This window comes from Lepidochelys kempii, chromosome 4 (genome assembly GCF_965140265.1).
Source record: "Lepidochelys kempii isolate rLepKem1 chromosome 4, rLepKem1.hap2, whole genome shotgun sequence".
Lineage (NCBI taxonomy): Eukaryota > Metazoa > Chordata > Testudines > Cheloniidae > Lepidochelys > Lepidochelys kempii.
Genome location: NC_133259.1, coordinates 1,520,953 through 1,536,516, shown reverse-complemented (window position 1 = coordinate 1,536,516; position 15,564 = coordinate 1,520,953). Strand labels below are relative to the sequence as shown.

The following is a 15,564-nucleotide window of genomic DNA, read 5'->3' as shown; positions in this document are numbered from 1 at the left end:
CTTTCTTTACGTTATTTTAACTGTAAACAAGTTTAGTTAGCTTCTTTACAATAGCTTAACTATTTGAGTGATCTTATCAGCAACAGCTAGTGTGTATTAGGTGTTGGCAAAACCTTTCCAACATGAGAGGGCTGGGAATGCTAGTCTGGACTAAGAACTGCCTACCTCTGGTTTTGGGGAAAAGCTCCAAATCTTCTGGCTCAATAAAAAGGAGGTTTCTCCAGGAGCAGAATGGCTTGGGGACAGCGCTCTGTTGACACAGTAATTTAATCTACATAAACTTGTCTTTTCAGGTTAATGTTGAAACCTTCTCCAGTGATGGTCTACTTAGCACTGTCGTAAAACCCACCAGTGAACTAAATTCACCTGCAAATGTTGGGGGAGTGGGAGGACACAGATGTTCAAAGGGGCATAGAGACAAGGCCAGTTTTACAGGTTGTATGTTCTCCAGCTGTTGGAGCTCAGTGTCACTGGTTGGAGGGGGCAGGAGAGGCACAGAATGCCCACATGGATATAGGCTTTGTTTGGGCCCAGCGCTGGGGCTGGATATATAGAAAGGATCTCCTATCATTTACCACATTTGGAAACATTCTCCTGTTCTCTTCACTGCCACTGATGTGTCTCTCTCACTCTCTATTTTTCCCAGAGGAAGAAACTAGTGATTTGTTGCTGTGATGTTAAGTGAGGAAAAGAAAACCCCGGACTTGAATCTCTTTCCCAGCTGGAAGACCGTTTCCTGATAACTCGGCGTGATCTATGAACACACTAACAAGAAGAGTTCAGATGTTTTCAAGGAATAAATGCCGTGGCTTGGTAAAGCAGAACTGAGTAAATGTTTTACACCTGAACCTTAGAATCATGATCATCCTCCAAGGAAGAGCTGCTTGACAAACGAACTGTGTGAGCGGCTTCTCAGGGATTCTGTTTGCTGTACACAAATAGCCATAATGTTGGGATTGATGGCAGTATTTAGAGCACTCCAGTTTGTTTCTATTTCATGTGGAAGCGGGATCATTCACCTGAAGTTCACTGCTGTTCCTTAACTGGTGTGGAACAATGTGGTTTGTCTTTATTTTTGTAATGTGCAAAACCATTTAATTTTCTACACAGTTTAAAGCTTCTAGCATTAGTGACCACTGGGTGCAATATTCTGCTTGGTAGCCCTGTCAAATAGTCCGTGGGTTCTTGGTTTGTTGTCGATATGTTCAAGTATCTATCACTGTTCTTGTGTCCCTCACACACAATGTTAGCTCACCAAGTACACTCCAGACTATCACTGTTGAGCAGCTCACAGGAGCGGCTGCTTCTGGGGACGTTCTCCCCTCTCCGCGGTGAGGATATGCTGCCTGATGTTAATCATCCCTGTCTCTCTTCACTTCCAAGAAACCCAAAAGAACCCCCCAGCCTGAGGCAGAACAAGGCAGCCAGAAGATACTAGTTTGGGAATACCTTCACTTCCAAGTGCCATGCTTCAACACAGCACAATGGCAAGGAGCAGGGGGACTAGGCATTCAATGAAAATAATCTGTGACTAATCACAGGCCAAGGATCAGTGAAATTGGTGTCGCTGACCTCGTAATGGAGGAGACGGTGCTAAGGTGGGCAGGGAAACATACATTTTCAGCCTGCATGCACACTCCTCACTGTCATACTATGCTTGGGAGTTAATGAACTGTTGTGGTCAAGCCGACATTCTCAACCAGAGAGCAGAATATTGTGCTCACTAACCGGTTGCCAGTCTTCAGGTTGCTGTCTGATCTGTGTTCTACATAAATAGCACAGTTCAGAAGGGCAAACCAATAAATCATTTACCCTTGGGGCAACAATGGGAGGCAGACAGCACCATTATTCTTTGGGATGTGACCAGTAGCATCTTATATTGCATTTAAAAGCAGAATCCCAGCACTGAAGAGGCAGTTCCAGTTAAATGAAGCTCAAATGCAGCAGCTTACTTTGTGTGTTGACAGAAAATGTGCATAACTACATGTACGTAATCAGTGAGAGCATGGAAAGGTGGGAACTCTGTCAGTGGATTTTACTTTACGTGCCTTGTATAGTGAGAAATCTGGAGTATTCTTGCAATACTGGATTGTTGCTGGACCACATACATCCCTGTTGTAACTGCATTGACACCTTTGGAGTTCTTACCAGAGAGGAGTTTGGCTCCATAGCCCCAGTTTCCGCTGACTGCTTAGGCTAAGGCCAGGGTTGGGCTGACTAGTCCCTTTTCAACGTGCATTGTTCTCTCCAGGTTCGGCCTTTGTTAAACGCTTTAGGACTCAGTTTTAAATCTGAATACAGCTGATGTCTAAGAATTAATTAGGGTTAACCGGGTTTGTCTGTACTGCAGGCTCTGAAGGCAGCTCAGGGTTTGTGCAACAGGAGTCAGAACTAAAGGAGATGGTTTCCCTTGGGCAGTCCCCCCCGTGTAACTGTAAACCTTAAAAGTAAAGGCAGGTGTATGTGTTCAGCTTCTCTGAGGACATGCGCATGCCTGGTCCCTGCTATAGGGTTTCTGATCAATGGGGGTCGTACCAGGATGATTTTTTTTTGTGTGCTGTTACCTAACCGTGCCGAAGTGGCAAAGCCTGTGCCCAGGTGTGACAGGCGCTGTGCTGGCAGGGTGCAGGAAATGTGTGAGAATGGCTGAAGAAACAAACAATTGGAAATGCTCCTTCGCTGGGCAGGAACATTCACCTTCTGTGCAGGAAGCTCCTTTCTGTCTCTTCACCTAGGAGCTTTACAGCCAGACTCCCAGGGAGCTCAGCTGCTGCAACCCCAGGCTGGATCCTGTTGGGACAGCATCACTGAAAGACCTGTGTCAGGCTCTTCAGGAAAAGGAAAATTTCTACTCCAGTAAGCACAAGAGCAACGATTCTGACCAGGCAGGTCCCCCCAGGCCAGAAACTTCTCCTTGAGGCTGTTCTGTCTTCTGCTTGTGCCTCTTGTGGTAGTTTGTGTCAAGGCACTGCCCATGTGTTTTTCCTTCCTAAAAGGTTCACTTGCTTCTGTGGGAACTGACCTTGTGATTTGCACTCTTGCAAGAACAGCAAGTGCTGGTGGTGTAAAGCTGATGCTGCAGCTACAGTTATCCATTAATCTCCATAACTGGGCAGAAATTTAAAAAATATCCTCGCCAAAAAGATTGAAAATAAATCTGATCTTAACTTGAAACAAAGCAAAACTCTTCCCATTCATTTAACTCATCTCAGAATTTCCATCACTCCCCCCCCCCCCCCAAAATTGATTTTTGGCTTTGAAGACCCAGGTCCTAGTTATATTTTTGAACTATGAACATAGAAGATTGCTGCACACCCTGCATAACTGGGATTTGATGGTGGAGCCAGAGGCTGAGTACTAATTACTGTGGTAAAATTCAAATTCAGATAGATCATATAACTCAACAGACCGCAAACACTTGTTCTGTAACAGCATGTGTGGCCCTCTGGAGCTCCCACAGTCCCTGTTCCTATATCTAAATACTAGAGAACATATAAACTCCACCTCTTTTTGTTGCTGTTCCTCCAAATGGCACTCACTCACAGTAAGTGTAGAGAGATTGTCTGCACGTACAGTCTCTAAAACTTGAGCTCTACTGAAGGAGACATCAGAGCCACAAAGAATGGGAGGGATAGATTAATAATCGATGAGGTGTTCAGGCAGAGGCACCTGGTAACTGCTGATATGGGGGGGGGGCACAATTTTTAAAGGTTCTGGTGGTCTGCAGGTAATCGAGACAAAGGAGTTTTGATTTCTAGAGCTACTTTTGATGTCATGATTTGCAATACTATGTAATAGCAGATGGAGACATTTCTAAAAGAGAGCTACACAGCTCTGAAGCAGCTCTGGATTGTACTGGCATATTATCAGTTGGAAGCAGTTCTCAACCAGGGGTGCATGTACGCAGATGTCTTCCAGGGGGTACATCAGCTCATCTAGATATTTGCCTAGTTTTACAGCAGGCTCCATAAAAAGCACTAGTGAAGTCCGTACAAAGTGAAATTTCATACAGACAATGGCTTGTTTATACTGCTGTATATACAGTATTGGTGTTTCTCAACCTGGGGGGGGGAGGATGAGTTTCAGGGGTTGGAAGTGCCAGGCTGGCAAGCAGGGGCCCCGCGAAGTTGAGAGACGTGCTGAAGCCTGAGCCCTGCTGCCCGTGGCTGAAAGGGATTCAGTAGTTTGGAATGGTTGAGCCACTAATTTGAAGAACAGAGATATTTGCAAACAATCCTTTTTGAGCTCTTGTGATAATAACTGCCCCCAATAATTATGTCAGGAATCTGTTCCAATGTAACTATATCAAATTATTTTGCCTCTCCATTTGAATCCATTCGCTCTTGTGGGTTTACAAGGAGACCTGAGCTCCCTTCGTCATCACAAGTACCAGAAATCTCTTGCTAACCCTCCTGGTGGCTATGATGTCTCTTCTGGCAGCTGTAGTATCAAAGAATGCTGAATGTATGGCATCATTAGCAAACCTGGAAAAATAGATTTCATAGCAGGAAAATAGTGGTTTGAAAGGTTTTTTGGAAAGTAAAGAGAGCACAGAAATCTCTGTTAATCGCATGTGCCTAGGCCAATTAACAGTGACATTCGAGGCAGGTTTCTGAGCTTTCCTGCAATTCAATTCTCTCTCTACAGTTAATTTCTAACTAGAGATGGACCCTGAAAGTAGGACACAGAGTCTAAACCACTGAGAACCACAAGGAAGGTCAGCTCTAGATTTCAACTTCACAACTCAGGTTTATTTTATGATGGGCCAGTTCAGAACCCCAAATCCCAACCCTCTTTGTGAAGCAGGTGGGTTTGGATCCGAAGTTTAAGAACTGGAATTTGGATCAAAGCTTCACAACTGACCCCCTTTTGCTATTAACATTACAAAGTTTAAGAGTGTGACTTTCTAGTTCTTATTATTTATTATAATATATTCTAACATTAAGGCCCCAATCCAGCAAACTTGTAAGCATATGTTCAATTATAAGCAGTGGCATGGTCCATTGACATCATTGGACCTGCTCAAGTGCTTGGACTTCCCATGTAAGTTCTCTGCTGGCTTAGTGCCTTCCGAAACAAGGAAATAAAACACCAGTCACAGTTGCAGGGGAACTGCACTTGTATTCTCCCCACCTCCCTATCACTCCTGGCCCCTGCTGCCTCTGCACCCGCCACCCCGTGGCCCTGCCGCCCCCCCTTCCCTCACCCCTGCCATTGCCCTAACCTCGCTTTTGCGGCCTCGCGTGCTAGGCAGGCCCCACGGCTGAGCTGTTGTATCTGCAGCTGCTACCAGCCCGGTCTCGATCCCTGCTTCTGGCACCACTTAGCAGGGCTTAGTGAGAGCGCTCAGTGCCGGTGCCTTTCCCAGGCACATTCCTCTCCGCCACGCTGACCCCGTGTCCCACCCTGGCAGGAATTAGGGGCGGGGGCAGGTGTTTCTGTGGTGGGAGAGCGAAGGCTATGGAATGAAGGTCCTGGGACATACGTCCTCTCCTCGCTGCCCTTGCTTGTGAAGGCCGGGCTACCCGTGTTCCCAGTCTGGTGCTGTCTGAGGCACTAGCAGGAGTCTGAGTCAACTCCACATGGCAGGAAGTTGCCAGAGAAGCCCTGGAAAGTCGCTAGATGTTGTTAGTTGAGCATTCAAAAGGCATCAAAAATGTCACACAACAAAATGTCCACAGAATTCAATGGCAAATTCTCTGTCTATATCAACCTGTGCTGGGCGAGAGGCCGATCCCAGCTACTGAGCAGAAAGCAGCAGCAGTGCTGGGTGGTCCCTCTCCGGCTGGATCGTCTTGGCAGCTGAGTTTATCATAGAATATCAGGGTTGGAAGGGACCTCAGGAGGTCATCTAGTCCAACCCCCTGCTCAAAGCAGGACCAATCCACAGCTAAATCATCCCAGCCAGGGCTTTGTCAAGCCTGACCTTAAAAACCTCTAAGGAAGGAGATTCTACCACCTCCCTAGGTAACGCATTCCAGTGTTTCACCACCCTCCTAGTGAAAAAGTTTTTCCTAATATCCAACCTAGACCTCCCCCACTGCAACTTGAGACCATTACTCCTCATTCTGTCATCTGCTACCACTGAGAACAGACTAGAGCCATCCTCTTTGGAACCCCCTTTCAGGTAGTTGAAAGCAGCTATCAAATCCCTCCTTCTTCTCTTCCGCAGACTAAACAATCCCAGTTCCCTCAGCCTCTCCTCATAAGTCATGTGTTCCAGTCCCCTAATCGTTTTTGTTGCCCGCTGCTGGACTCTTTCCAATTTTTCCACATCCTCCTTGTAGTGTGGGGCCCTAAACTGGACACAGTACTCCAGATGCGGCCTCACCAATGTCGAATAGAGGGGAACGATCACGTCCCTCGATCTGCTGGCAATGCCCCTACTTATACATCCCAAAATGCCATTGGCCTTCTTGGCAACAAGGGCACACTGTTGAGTCATATCCAGTTTCTCGTTCACTGTAACCCCTAGGTCCTTTTCTGCAGAACTGCTGCCGAGCTGTTCGGTCCCTAGTGTGTAGCAGTGCATGGGATTTTTCCGTCCTAAGTGCAGGACTCTGCACTTGTCCTTGTTGAACCTCATCAGATTTCTTTTGGCCCAATCCTCTAATTTGTCTAGGGCCCTCTGTATCCTATCCCTGCCCTCCAGCGTATCTACCACTCCTCCCAGTTTAGTGTCATCTGCAAACTTGCTGAGGGTGCAGTCCACGCCATCCTCCAGATCATTCATGAAGATATTGAACAAAACCAGCCCGAGGACTGACCCTTGGGGCACTCCACTTGATACCGGCTGCCAACTAGACATGGAGCCACTGATCACTACCCGTTGAGCCCAACAATGTAGCCAGCTTTCTATCCACCTTATGGTCCATTCATCCAGCCCATACTTCTTTAACTTGCTGGCAAGAATACCGTGGGAGACTGTGTCAAAAGCTTTGCTAAAGTCAAGGAACAACATGTCCACTGCTTTCTCTCCACAGAGCCAGTTATCTCGTCATAGAAGGCAGTTAGATTAGTCAGGCATGACTTGCCCTTGGTGAATCCATGCTGACTGTTCCTGATCACTTTCCTCTCCTCTAAGTGCTTCAGAATTGATACCTTGAGGACCTGCTCCATGATTTTTCCAGGGACTGAGGTGAGGCTGACTGGCCTGTAGTTCCCAGGATCCTCCTCCTTCCCTTTTTTAAAGATGGGCACTACATTAGCCTTTTTCCAGTATTCTGGGACCTCCCCCAATCACCATGAGTTTTCAAAGATAATGGCCAATGGCTCTGCAATCACATCCGCCAACTCCTTTCGCACTCTCGGATGCAGTGCATCCAGCCCCATGGACTTGTGCTCATCCAGCTTTTCTAAATAGTCCTGAACCACTTCTTTCACCACAGAGGGCTGGTCACCTCCTTCCCATGCTGTGCTGCCCAGTGCAGTAGTCTGGGAGCTGACCTTGTTAGTGAAAACAGAGGCAAAAAAAGCATTGAGTACATTAGCTTTTTCCACATCCTCTGTCACTAGGTTGCCTCCCTCATTCAGTAAGGGGCCCACACTTTCCTTGACACTCTCCTTATTGCTAACATACCTGAAGAAACCCTTCTTGTTACTCTTAACATCTCTTGCTAGCTGACTTCAGGTGTAATTTGGCCTTCCTGATTTCACTCCTGCATGCCTGAGCAATATTTTTATACTCTTCCCTGGTCATTTGTTCAATCTTCCACTTCTTGTAAGTGTCTTTTTTGTGTTTAAGATCAGCAAGGATTTCACTGTTAAGCCAAGCTGGTCGCCTGCCATATTTACTATTCTTTCTACACATCGGGATGGTTTGTCCCTGTAACCTCAGTAAGGATTCTTTAAAGTACAGCCAGCTCTCCTGGACTCCTTTCCCCCTCATGTTATTCTCCCAGGGGATCCTGCCCATCAGTTCCCTGAGGGAGTCAAAGTCTGCTTTTCTGATATCCAGGATCCATATTCTGCTGCTCTCCTTTCTTCCTTGTGTCAGGATCCTGAACTCGACCATCTCATGGTCACTGCCTCCCATGCTGGTGTCTCTCGGCTGGTAGGGGGCTGGCAAGGGGTTTCTGGCTGTCCTGGTTATATGGGGCAGGGCGGGATCCCCCTCCAATCCCCCCTGCGGAGTTCTGCTCCCTGGGGGCACAGATTCTCTTAGACTCCCTGAGATTCCCTCTTGGCCAGCGTGGAATGAGCCTTTTCTCTGTAGGAGCCTTTTCTCCAGGCAACAGCTGCTCTGGGGGATACAGGTTCTCTCTGCCCAAGGCAGCTCATCCCTGCAGGAGCTAAGGGAATCTGAGCCGTGCCCCCAGGGAGAAGAGCCCCGAAGGGAGGGCTGGAGGGGCAGCCAAATGCAAGGATAAGAAGGAGGGGGGGATCCCAGTCTTGCAGGGGGAATCGGAGGGGCACCCAGTGCAGGGATGGGGACGGGGCTCTGGCATCCTCAGCACCCGCTGTCTGCAGGGGGAATCGGAGGGGGACCTTGTGCAGGGATGGGGACGGGGGTTTGCCACCCACAGCACCCTCCTTCTGCAGGGAGCACGCGGGGCAGGAAGCTAAAAGGTGGCACAATTATGGCCAGAATAAATGTTTTCAGAGGCATTTACCAGACTGGGTCAGCCTCCCTCTGCAGTTTGTCCTAGGCATCGAGCCAGGGCAGAGACTCCAAACTGTGATGGGTACTGGGAGCCTGGCTGGGTGAACTTCACCAATGTGGGCTGTCATCTAAATTCCAGCTGTCGGTGGCTTGCCGCCTCATGGTCTGGGCACGTCCCTTCCCATTTGGGGCTGCAGTGACCTCCTGCCCTCCTCCTGGGGAAGAAATGACATCCGATAGGGATGTGGGGCAGCAGATGCAAACAGGCAGAGCCATACCATGTGACCAGCCAGTTTGCCATGGACAACCTGCAAGTGCCCCAGGGGCCACTGGTGATCTGTGGAGGGCAGCATGGCCCAGTGGTTAGACACTAGCCTGGAACTGGAGACCTAGGGTCACTTTCCATCTCACCACAGACTCTTGCCCAAGATCACATAGTCACATCTCTGGGACCAGTGGCATCTCCCTCAGAGGTGTTGTAAGGCACTCAGAGACAACAGCAAGCGGGGACACACTGAGACCTTGGTATCTAGGTGGATTACATCTTGGGAGCCAATGATGTGTCGTGTCAGGAGGGAAGGTGTACACGTCCTGTTGCTCCCAGCTCTGCGCTCCCTGGCTTGGTTCTGCAGTGGCTGTAGACTTCCCCTGACCCTGCAGCTACAGTTCCTGGCAGTTTCATCCTTTAAAGTGCAAGCCAGGCCACCAGCCCAGCGTGAAGTGAGGGTGGCATATGCTGCTTTTCTCCTGCCAGCAGGAGATCAGGCGGGCTGTCAAATACAGGTCAGTTGCTCCTAATTCACTACCAGACTTTTACAAGGATTAATGTATAAACAGCAAGATTCTGTAGGAGAAATGGTTAACTAAATGTTACTGACCGGTTTAGGGAGACATTTGTGCTGAGATCACAGACTTGGAAAGCAATGCTCAGGCAATCATATAGAGGTGTTTCTGGTTCTAGAAACCTGTTCTTGCCACTCATGGGCCCCTTAGGATAGCCCCGTGTGTCTCTGATTCATCAAACCCCAGTGCCCTGGGGTGATGACATCTCTCGTAGACTTTTGACCTTTGTTTCCCTCTTTGAAATGGAGGGAACAGTAGCATTATTTTCTCTTCCTGCTTCTCACTTCCTATGTTAGAGTCAATCCCAGGCACTAAATGGCTCGAAGAGCAACGGCATCAGCAATAAAAATCTGGACAGGAAAAAGGTAACGTTTAGAGAAACCATGAGCTCCAGGCACCTAGAAAGGTACCTCCAGTCTCCACTGGGCTTTGGGCATTTGGTAACGAGTCTGGGTCCAGCTACCAGGCTTGGAATTAGGTTCTGGCTTCAGGTTTCAGAGGAACAGCCGTGTTAGTCTGTATTCGCAAAAAGAAAAGGAGTACTTGTGGCACCTTAGAGACTAACCAATTTATTTGAGCATGAGCTTTCGTGAGCTACAGCTGTAGCTCACGAAAGCTCATGCTCAAATAAATTGGTTAGTCTCTAAGGTGCCACAAGTACTCCTTTTCGTTCTGGCTTCAGCCAGCTAGATTAGATTAGTGAGTTCTGTCCTGGTGCAGCCGGCTCGGAGGCAGAGCTGTGGTTAAAGCAGGAACGCACCCGTAGAGGATAACATGCTGGATGTTATGTACTCCTGGATAATACTGAAAAACTCCATCACACAGACTGGAATCCTCACATTTTGAGGGGCCCTGCCCAATGGCAGTAAAGAGGGAGCTACAGGCATCTGACTGAATTTGTAACAGAAATAGATTAATCCATTAAGATAATTCACATCAATTGATAATACCCTGCCATGGCTTTTTGGAACTGCCACTTTCAACCGCTCAGGTTCCAGGCCTAAAGATGTTTCTCTCATGGTGGGAGCAGGGCCGGATTAACCTTTGGTGGGCCTGGTGCCAAACATATTTGTGGGCCCCCCCGGGGGGGCAATGGTGCATCGAGCATGGGGCGGGGGGTGTCGGTCCCCAGAGCGAGGAGCCAGTCGGGCAATATGGCATGGCAGGGGCAGCCCCGCTCCGCCCAGTGCAGGGCACTATTTACAAACCAGCAGTTGCCAGATGCACGATGGCCCACCCAGCCCTGTGCTGCCAGCGTGCCCCTTCCCCTCGGGGGTGGGCCCATGCCATGCCACACAGCCCCCCTGCCCAACACCAGAACAACCCCTCCACCCCCGATTCCCTATGACCTATTCCGGACCCGCTATGCCCAGCGCCTCCCCCCCAGACCCTGCCACAAATGCACAGCGCCCAGCACAACACCACAGATCCCCCACTCCCTTGTGCCCCAACACACAGCCCAGCACACCCCCACCTGCCCCGGCCAGGCCCTCTAGAGACCTAATCCCCCAAGCCCTGCCTCCCGGCCCCACTTACCGGCCCTGCTGGGAGTTGACTGTGTCTGCTGGGCTGAACAGCCAGAGCTGGACCTGGGGCGGGGAATCACTCCGGCCCCTCAGAAGTGGCACGATCAGCCAGGCCAGGATCTGCCCCTGCCGGGCTCTGTCAGGACCCATTTGCCTGGAGGGGCCCAGACAAGCCCCCCCTCCCCCCCAACTGCCCTCCCTAACCGGCCGAGATTGGCCAGGCTTCTGCATCAGTCCCAAGCAGCTCAGCTCCAGGGAGACAAGTGGGGCCCCACAGGCCTGCAGCTGAAGATGCACTGGGGTCCGGCCAGGGGGCAGAGAGAAGCTGGCAGGGGGGCCACGGGGTGGAGAGGAGCCCTTGGCTGGCTGCTGAGCAGGCTGAGAGGAGCAAATGATGGGCGGGGGTGGGGAGCCAGCGGGGTCTCGGGGCTCAGTGCAAGCGGAGCAGGTCGGGGCCCCTTCTGAGCCTGGGCCTGGCTCCATGGAGCCACTGGCGCCATTGTAAACCCAGCACTAGGTGGGAGAGATCTGGTCAAGGCACAGCAAGGGGTACGCACATGCTGCCAGTCCCTATGCAGCTGTTCTCTGTAAGTGGGAAGCAGGATGTAGATGGGGAACAGTGCACATCTCTTATTGCTGTTAGTAATGATCTAGGGCTGTCAGCAGGTAAGTGTGGGATTCCTTAGAGGCCCTACCCCTTTCAGAGAGGGGCTTCTGTCTTGGCAAGGATGGGTCCTCGCTATGCATAGTGGGAATTCCCCTCTCTTGGGATTTGATTTAGGAGCAGTCTTTCCTTTGTGCTAAGGAATGACGGGTGACACGCAATGGAGGCGGACACCTGGCTAACTTACCGAACCTTCAGGGAAGACCAGTCCCAAAGAGATCTCTGGGAAAAGGATGGACAGATGAACATTCTTGCAGCCCGGAATCAGTGGTGGTTTTGTCCCCTTTGCTCTCCACACGTCTGGACTAAGAGGCTGAGTGGTCTTCTGGGGCACAGCAAAGGGTGTGGGCAGGCAATCCTCATGGCATCCCACACTCATGGAACCATAGAATATCAGGGTTGGAAGGGACCTCAGGGGGTCATCTAGTCCAACCCCCTGCTCAAAGCAGGACCAATCCCCAACTAAACCATCCCAGCCAGGGCTTTCTCAAGCCTGACCTTAAAAACCTCTAAGGAAGGAGATTCCACCACCTCCATGGGTAACCCATTCCAGTGTTTCACCACCCTCCTAGTGAAAAAGTTTTTCCTAATATCCGACCTAAACCTCCCCCACTGCAACTTGAGATCATTACCATTACTGTCCTGCTGTGAGGGACCTGCAGCCAGAGATTGCTTCCCTCTCCCTACCCCCAGCCTCCCAGTAAACATGATTCCCGGACCAAGCTTTCTGCTGTCTCCACTTGGATTTATTAATAAAACATTTCCATGGCAATCATGATGCATGATGCACATGGTGCAATAATTTTCAACTTCTCTGCAAAAATATTATCCTCCAGCTCTTCCAAGCAGCTGTTTGAGTCACCTGGGACATTTCATGTGTGTTTTTGCTTGCAGGTGCTGGATTGAGAGCCTATCCGTTCACTGAACAAGCACAGCCCGGGCCGTGGGCATTTGCCAGTCAACGTACATGCTGATTTGCTTCAACGTACTGTGGAGCTACCCGCCTTGGGCAGGTCAGTGCTCAGGCTAACTGGCTACTTCACCTCTGTGGAAGCCGGTCCAGCAGGAACTGGATGGAGGCACCAACTCATTTCATGGGCCAGAGAGCAGAAGTCAAATGTAAGAACATCTGGTCACTACTAATCTATGCTGAAAGGCTTCAGCTAACGTTGCAAGGCTGCAGCTTGGCTTTCAGTGATACCATGATGGGATGTTGCTGGGAAGATGTCTATCAGGCCTTTGAAAGATCATGGCAGCTCCAAAGATGTGATGCGCCAAAAGAAGAGCCTTTCTGCTGCGATTATATCAGACTTCAGCTAACTAGTCTGCTGGCCCCAGCCAGGTGTCATGCACTGATATTGCTTCAGAAGCTAGCTCAGGACTCTGGGGCCCCCACAGCTCCCGCCTTTTTTGCAAGGACAAATTGAAAATGTGTGGGGCAAGTCTTGCAGCAATGGTTCCTAATAGGATGATCTTACCCTTCACTACCCTCCATTGAGCACTATTGTGAATGGACACTGTGGCCCAGAGAGTTTTGTGGCTTAAATCTTGAATTCAGTTTTCCCGACTAAACTCTGTTACGCCATTAAAAAAAAAAGTCTACTTCTGCTAGCTGCATCTGGAGCCATCTGTTCACTCTGAGTTGCGCGTTCAGCTGAACAGTACCCTACTCCACCCTCAGTCAGGTGACAAAACTGAGGGGACTAACGTTGCTTAGCGAAAGTCTCCAAAGCCCAGAAATGGGGGTGGAGAGAAGGCTGCTCACCCTAAAGGCCCTTATCTGGTCACATCTTATTGTCCGCTCACATCTCACATGTTGGAAGGTCTTTGTCTGGTATCTTCTCCCGCTCGTGGCCTCATGTTCCATTCTCATGTCTTTTCCTTTCTATGCCATAATCTCTACCTCATTTCTTGCAAAGGCACTTCTGAAGGAAAGAAAAGGAGGACTTGTGGCACCTTAGAGACTAACCAATTTATTTGAGCATAAGCTTTCGTGAGCTACAGCTCACTTCATCGGATGCATACTGTGGAAAGTACATAAGATCTTTCTATACACACAAACCATGAAAAAATGGGTGTTTACCACTACAAAAGGTTTTCTCTCCCCCCACCCCACTCTCCTGCTGGTAATAGCTTATCTAAAGTGATCGCTCTCCTTACATTGTGTATGATAATCAAGGTGGGCCATTTCCAGCACAAATCCAGGGTTTAACAAGAACGTCTGAGGGGGGCGGGAGGGTAGGAAAAAACAAGGGGAAATAGGTTACCTAACATAATGACTTAGCCACTCCCAGTCTCTATTCAAGCCTAAGTTAATAGTATCCAATTTGCAAATGAAGGGAAGCTATTTCCCTGCCAGATTTCCATTTCCTGCTCTCAGCCATTGGAGTGCTAGAGCTTTTCAAAGAGAGGTTGGAGAACTGTTTTATTGTTAGCGTTAATCTCACACCCGCAGCTGGACAATCCAGTTTTCTCAAATTTGGGAGGGTGGGGGGGAATGTTCAGGAAAAGACCAGACCTGGGAAGCTAATAGTTCTGGAAAGTACTAAGTAGCTGAAAGCGATGCGTTGGGATCGACATGGGGATAGTACCTGTTCTGTAGTTGTGGCACCTTAGAGACTAACCAATTTATTTGGGTATAAGCTTTCGTGGGCTAAAACCCACTTCATCGGATACGTGCTGTGGAAAATACAGTATTTTCCACAGCATGCATCTGAAGATGTGGGTTTTAGCCCACAAAAGCTTATGCCCAAATAAATGTGTTAGTCTCCAAGGTGCCACACGTCCTCCTCGTTTTTTTTGCTGATACAGACTAACACGGCTGCCGCTCTGGAGCCTGTTCTGTAGTTGTCATTGCTGCTGCTAGAATAGACACTTTGACAAGTCTCCATTTGTACTGGAGGCTTTCCCTACCACTCCACCACAGTGATCATTACTGCTAATAACCTGGCCTCTACATCCTGTTACACATCTGGACATTTCACCAGGCCAGTCCTCCTTGAGTCCGTCACTTCTCGTACACAAGCCTTGCAGCCACAGCATCTATTGTGCCTCATTGTCTCAACATGCTCCTCTGGGCAAGCCAGGGTGGCAGCTGTGCTGCCGGCTCCTCCCCCTGCCCGGGGGCTAGGAAGCTCGGCAGAGTGAAGGATTAGTTGACCAGCCTCCCAGAGCTCCCCTTTCACTCTGAAATGCGATGTGCTTCCCAGAGGCGCCATGCGTCCCCCAGAACAGTAAGTGAACTGGCTGGCTGAGCTATGCAAACACCTGTCCATCGCCTGTGCCGCCAGCCAGTGTCACTCGCGGAAATGTTCCACAGAAGCTGGGTGGATCCCGCCCTCAGCTGGGGCTGGAGGCGGTTTGGTGGCTTCCCCTGCCAACAGCAGTTCCGGAGAATGGAGTTGTGGTGAGGCCAGACCCTGCAATGGGGAACTCCCAAGGTCACCGGGTGATGGAGCCAAGTCATGAGCCTGGTCTGCCAGCGTACGCACCAGCTCCCCACAGTGCAGTAAAGGACCCACAGTGTGTTCTTATCCGCCTGATTTTCATGCCTTTTCGCCTGCAGGCTGTTTGTTCCATGTGCCTCCAGTGACACCTACTGAGTTAACAGGCACTAGCAAACAGCAGGTTTTACTCACTAGCAAGCCTGCTTTTTAATTGTCTTTTGTGCTCCAAATCCTCCCAAAGAGCCAGGCAATTCCCTTCCAAATCTGTTTCTCCTTGATAACAAATATGCAAGCCCTGCTGTAGTGGGTCACTGTAGTGGATCACTCTGGGGCATCTAGGCTGTGGCATCTCTATGTATATAACTTTGGTTATGTTTGCAAAGGTTGGGGCATGGATCCCAGCTGACTTCCCAATCCAACCCATTTACTCCTGAGGGCATTGTGCACCAAAAAATTAAAAATTCTGCACCAAAAAAATTAAAA

General features: G+C 49.5%; 1 protein-coding gene across 5 annotated transcripts in view; it reads left to right on the top strand.

The window, feature by feature from the left end:
- The window catches only part of MFHAS1 (multifunctional ROCO family signaling regulator 1), a 136,114-nt gene that overhangs the window by 116,814 nt on the left and 3,736 nt on the right, over positions 1–15,564 (top strand). For 2 of the 5 annotated variants that reach the window (XM_073340183.1, XM_073340178.1), the window contains one exon: positions 647–3,665. The gene's annotated coding sequence lies outside the window, so the exon portion shown is untranslated. Of the gene's footprint in view, positions 1–646; positions 3,666–12,529; positions 13,844–15,564 lie in introns of those variants that run through there. The other 3 variants (XM_073340180.1, XM_073340179.1, XM_073340181.1) reach the window with 3 other exon arrangements.